We start from the raw sequence: 6,002 nt of genomic DNA on the forward strand, positions 1-6,002 counted from the left end.
ACTCACCAGACGGCCTTGGCGGGGACAGAGGTGGCCAGGCCCCCTGCCAAGGCCATGTCATGGGCACGGGCTCTCTTTGGAGTAGAGTTGTGGTTCTGGAAGGTACGTTTCCCAAGCCCTCTAGGCCAGAGCTGGGGCCTGAGACTGTGGGGGTCTTATTAGGGGACCTGAGATACTGGAGGCCTTCCTGCACTGGGCAGAGGGTGGGAGGGGGCAGGACCAGCTCTAGTCTGGATCCGGTTGGGCTGGGGCCCTGGATGCATAGTCATCCCTGGGCCAGAGGCTGGTGAGGAAGGGGGCTGGGAGGGAGGAGCTACCACTTGGAGCAGAGCCATGAGGAGGAGGAACCTTCTCTTTTCACATGGTGGGGCGGGGTGGGGAGTGTGAGTATGTGGGTTTTGGTGTGGATGTGGTGTGGGTTTTGGGAGGATGAACTGTAACAGCCAGGTGGATCAAAATGGGGAGGGGTGCACAGGCTGGACCGGAGCCCAGAGTTGGCCTGGCTGCCATGGAGCTGCCCATGCTCTGGAAGACACAAAATTAGCTGAGAGCCCAGTCAGTTTCCTGGGTGAAGGGGACAATATGCTTGGGCATTCAGACATTCCTTGCCCTTCTGGGGCTGGCCATCTAGTGGCAGAGAAAGATAATAAATGTGTAAACAGTTAAATAAACAACAAATGAGGAAACTGCATTTACAACTCATACTACAAATAAAAGTTGGATTTCCTTAATAAATAAAGAGCACTTGCAAATCAATAAGAAAAAGACAAGTCATAATTTCCCAAATAGAAAATAGAGTTTGAAACAGTTTGAAAATAGGACATGGAGACATGGGCTTTATGCAGTCTCACTAGTGCTAGGAGAAAAGCCAATAAAAGTACATAGAGGCACAGCTTCTCACCTGCCCCACTGACGTGAATTATGTGGTTTGATCTTGCGGTGCCTGGGTGGCTGTGGGAGTGTACATTGGTCAATGTGTACGGCATGTAATTTGGGACTATCTCCCCAGATTGCACATGAATGTTTCCTGGATTAGCAATTCCAGTCCTGGAAACCCACTTTGGATGAATGTGTTCACTCACAACAACTCAAGGACAAGCCGGAGGCTGGTTTGTAACACCAAAAACAGGAAGGCACAAGGGGGGTCTGGGGGAAAGTGCAGTGACTCTTCCCCAGCCAGGAATCCTACACAGACTCCCCAGTGCTGCCCATGGGGAGAGGAGGCCCCGGGTACTTACTGCTCCCAAGTGTAAGAATGCATGGAGACCAGGGGCCCACTGGCTGCTGAGGGCAGCTGCTGAGGGGTCTTGTGATGTCACCCCATCTTTTTCTGCCTTTCGAATATCATTCCAAGTCATTTGTGCCCATGGCACCCCTCTGGCTGTTCCTGGGGGGTGGACTAGAGGGGCAGCAGGTGCTCACGCTGCCCCAATGAGTGCTCAGGCTTGGGCCAGGGGTGTGGCCACTGGTTGGGCCATCGCTGCCTAGTGACCCCAGCTTGTCTGAAAATCCTGTGCCAAGGGCAGAGGTCTATAAGGTAGCGTGGGGGAGGGGTGCTGGTCACGAGGACCCGAGGTCCCCCTCCGAGTGCTTGGCACCAGCCCCTGGCCCAGTGGACCAGATGCTTTCCTTTATGCACAGAGCGCTGGCCGCCCGGGCAGCAAGCCCAGAAGACCCATACAGCTGGCCCTTGTCTCCGTTTTCTCCTTGATGCTTTCTGCTGAAAAATCAATTCTGCAAACCCAGCTGGCGCTGGCTGGGAGCAGCTGGGGACAGTGCAGCCGACACTCCAGCAGATGTGGCCCTGACACCCCCCGTCCTGCCCAAGTGAGGGGGCGGCAGGAGCAGGACGGGGCCAGCCTGGGGGAAGGCTGAGGTTGCAGGGAGGGAGGCTGCCTCCCTGCCTGGTCCCTGCTCAGGTCACCCCCACCCCACGTCCTGCCCAGGGCCCAGCTGGTGCTTACAGAGCCCTTGCTGGGTGTCCACCCACTATCCTGAGGCCCCAAAGCGGCCCTCAGACATCCCCTTCCAGCCCTGTCAGAGAGGACAGGGGACTGAGGGCAGCAGACCCCCTCCCAGCAGGGACCTCTGCCCTGCCCACCCCGCAGCCCTACCACGCTCAGCCAGGGGGCTCAGCACTGGAGGGGCATAGCCGCATACACACACACGCGCGCGCGCACACGCATATGGGCAGCACACTGGCTCCGGGCCCCGACTCCCCCGAGGACCCTGTGTCTGCCTTGGCTGCTCTCTGCGTGAGCCCTCCCTCGGGTCCAAGCAGCATGAGTGAAGCAGCTGCCGCGGCCCATAGTGCCCCATAGTGCAAGTCCGGCCAGTCCGCGGACAGAACGTCCACATCAGTGCCCACGTTTGCTAACTGAAACACATCCAGAGGGTTTTTCACATTTATCCAAAAGCCTTCCCCAGACTAATGTGGGTCTTTCATAAAAGAAAAGGGCAGACTTGAACTTCTGGAAAGCTGGGAGACCTGTGCCCAGACCCGTTTGGGGAGAAGATGGTGGAATCGCAGCTGGAGTTGTAAGGAACTTCTGTGCAGTTGAAGAGAAGGAGTCTCTTATCTTGTCAGGCTTCCCCAACCCCGCACAGCCTTGTGGCTGCTGCCATGGCCCAGATTCCACCAGGGGCCCGAGCGCCTGTGCTGAGTCGTACACAAGCTGCCCATCAGCCTATTGGCACCCGCGGTCGGTTGATGTTGGGTTTCCTACACCGACGCCTGCTGGCGAGTGTCAGGAGCTTGCCTCTTCCCTTCCAACCTTCTCCTCATGCTCCGGTCTCGTGCTGTGCTCGTGGCCTCCACTGCACAGATGGGGAAACCAAGGCACAGGGCCATGAAGAGTGGGGACCCACACGCTCTGCCTCCTGCCCCCACACCAGGGGCCTTGTTCTGAGGGCTGCTGGGTGGGCCAGAGGCCAGAGCAGAGCACAGCATCTCCCACAGGCCTCCCCCGCAGCCCCAGACCCTGGGAGTCCCCTTTCCAGCTCCTCCGACCACACCCACAGCCTTGGCACCAGCAAAGCGGGCTGCAGTTTCCTCCCAATGCATCCCACTCCCTTCCCGCTGTGGTCTAGCCCGCTGTGTGCTCCTGGGGCCCAGAGGCAGAGGCCCCTCTGTCAGGGGGTGGGACCCTGAGCAGACGCCGGGTGGGCTCATGGAAGGGATCCACAGGACTTGGTTGTGGGGTTTTGGGGGAAGACGTGGGGTCTGGGGATCTCAGACTCCTGGTTTGGGCCCTGGAGCCTTCCAAGGGGGCTCCAGGAGGCAGCTGGCTGGCCTCATAGGGTGGCCCTCAGGACAGAGATGGGCTGGGTGGCCTTCAGCAGGGAAGTGAACCCACCTGCTGGGCAGGGCCAAGGGCAGTGGTCTCAAGCACAGTGAGGCGGGGACCACCCATGGGGTTGCCCCCAAGACCACAAGCCACTGGCTGCACCTCCAATGACCTGCACAGCAGTTGAGAGCCAGGAGCCTGGTGGGGGACCCCAAGGGCTGGCACCTGGGCTGGGAGCTGCACCCTACTGTGACCAGGCAAGGGCAGGGCTAGCGGCAAGGGGGCTGGGAGGGGGTTCATTTTAGGGACTGGTGACTAGACCCCTTTATTCCTTGTTGCTAGTGGGTTTGCCCTGTTGGTTTCTGTTGCTGTGGGGTGCTTCGTTGTGTAAGACACACCAGCTCCCCCTGAGCGTTCACAAGACGATGTTTCCAGTCTCTGATCCTCAGGAGAGCTGCTGCCAACCTGCCTGCTCCTTCCCTGTGGGTCTACGTCTGTGCTGGGGGAGAGGGGCTGAAGCAGGGGTACTGTGGCTACAACTGAGTCCACCTGCCCGGGAAAGGCTCATCAGACAGGCATCTGCACACGGTGGCCCACAGATTGTCCCAGGAGCACCCTATGGGCACTGGGAACTGGGAGCATGGCCGCAGAGGGAGCATCACTGCAGAGGGAAAAGCTAGGAGCACAGGGCTAGGCCTCAGAGGGAGAAGCTGGGAGCACAGCTTCCCATAAGCGGGAGTTGGCGGGGGGGGAATGGCCACAGAGGGAGAAACAGGAAGCATCACTGCAGAGAGAAAAGCTGGGAGCACGGGTGTAGAGAGAAAAGCTGGGAACACAGCCACAGAGGGATAAGCAGGGGAATGGCTGCAGAGGGATAGGCAAGGGAGCATCACTGCAGATGGAGAAGCTGGGAGCATGGCCGCAGAGGGAGAAGCAAAGGGAATGGTTGCAGAGTGAGAAACAAGGAGCATGGGTGCAGAGGAAGAAACAAGGAACATTACTGCAGAGGGAGAAGCTGGGTCCACAGGTGATCAGAGCTGGCAGACCTTCAGAACTGTCCTGAACTGAGCCAAACAGCAGATCTTTCTACCAATGTCCACAGGAGGACCACACCCAGAGCGGACCCAGCTGTGAGCCATGAGCAGATAACACTACTAGCAGCTGAGGAATGAAAACTGGATACCAGAGCAGACGCAGCTGAGAACCAAGGTGCCCCAGGTAGCCTGCCCCTGTTCCCCAGGTCAGTGTGTGTTGGGGGGGGGGGGACATGTTGTCCCAGGCAGCATGCCCCTGCTCCTGGGGGGAACACGACCCTGTGGAGGTGCCCTAGGCAGCCCGCCCTTGCTCCCAGGGAGGACACAACCCCACGGAGATGCCCCGGGCAGCCCACCCCATGCACCAACTGGATTCACTTTGCAAGTTCATCCCATTTGGGAACACTCTTTAGGACGATTCTACATGGTGCTTTTTCTTTCAGGAATTTGGAGTCCGAGTCAATTTCACAAACTGTGTTGGGAGGGTGTTCTCCTCCTTGTCCTCTGCAGTGTGTGTGAAATTTCTTTCTTTCTTTCTTAAGCATTTGTTGAGACTAATGATAGAAGCCATCTAGACTTGCAATTTCTTTGCAGAAGTGTTTCTAAGTTCAATTTAAAGGTTATAGAGATACTCAGACTCGGCATGTTCCCTGTCGATTTGGACAAGTGACTTTTCACTTCCCCGAGATTCCCGGTGTCTGTGACCTTGGGGGCAGCCTCTCTGTCTTCATCTGTCTGGCAGACTTTGATCAATTCTATTAATTTTTTCCAAGAACCAACTGTTGACTTTGTTGGTCCTTTGCCACCTGATTAATTCCCTCTCGTTTGTTCCTTCCGCCCGACGACAACCTCAGACTTAATCTGTCATTCTTCGTCCAGGTGCTCAGGTCCTGCTCTTCAGGGCTGCTCACACTCCTGCTCAGGTTGTGCTTTCTTCTTGCGTGTCTCCCTCTGGGAGAAACAGAACGAAGACAAACAACCAAAGACAGAAAGGCCAAGAACAGCCCACAATTGGGCTTCATCCTCCAGGAGGATGATGAGTTCTGGGAGAACACCCACGGAGGAGCAAGGGGTCTGGAAACCCGGCCAGGACACCATGTGGGATGACGGAGGCCCAAAGATGATGGAAGGGCATGTGCACAGAGGGAAGGCAGCTCCCAGTCCAGAATCCTATCCCCCGCAGATGCCTAATCAAATGTGGACAAATCCAAGGCATTTCCCTATAAGCTCTCTCAAAGGGGCGCTTGTCCCCAGCGCCTCCCCTGATGCAACCATGTGGGAAAGACCGCTGACGGGTGAGCTCCCATAGCAGTGGCTTGGGCCAGGGCACTGGGGGGTGAGGGGTGGGGGGAACACTGGCTGGGGGAGGCCCTATCCCTGCCCCTAGGGCGCCATCTAGCCAGAGACTCGGGAAAACTGCTGGCTGGGACGAGGATGACCATTTGGTCCCAAGCTGCTGTGAGGAAAGGACCACTCTGCTTCACGAGTGTCTGCAAGCTGGCGGACCAGAGGTCCCTGCAGCCTTCCGGGCCTTCCAGAACTTCCATTTGTCAAGGCTGCAGCATCTGCTCTTGCCCCAAGCAGGCCCCGGGGAGGCACATGAGGGAGAGAGGGGGCAGCACCCTGGCTGCCCCATCGCAGCAGCTTCTGAGCCTGGACCCACTACCCCAGCCAGAACCAC

The sequence above is a fragment of the Mustela nigripes genome, chromosome 1 (assembly GCF_022355385.1).
Source record: "Mustela nigripes isolate SB6536 chromosome 1, MUSNIG.SB6536, whole genome shotgun sequence".
Taxonomy (NCBI): domain Eukaryota; kingdom Metazoa; phylum Chordata; class Mammalia; order Carnivora; family Mustelidae; genus Mustela; species Mustela nigripes.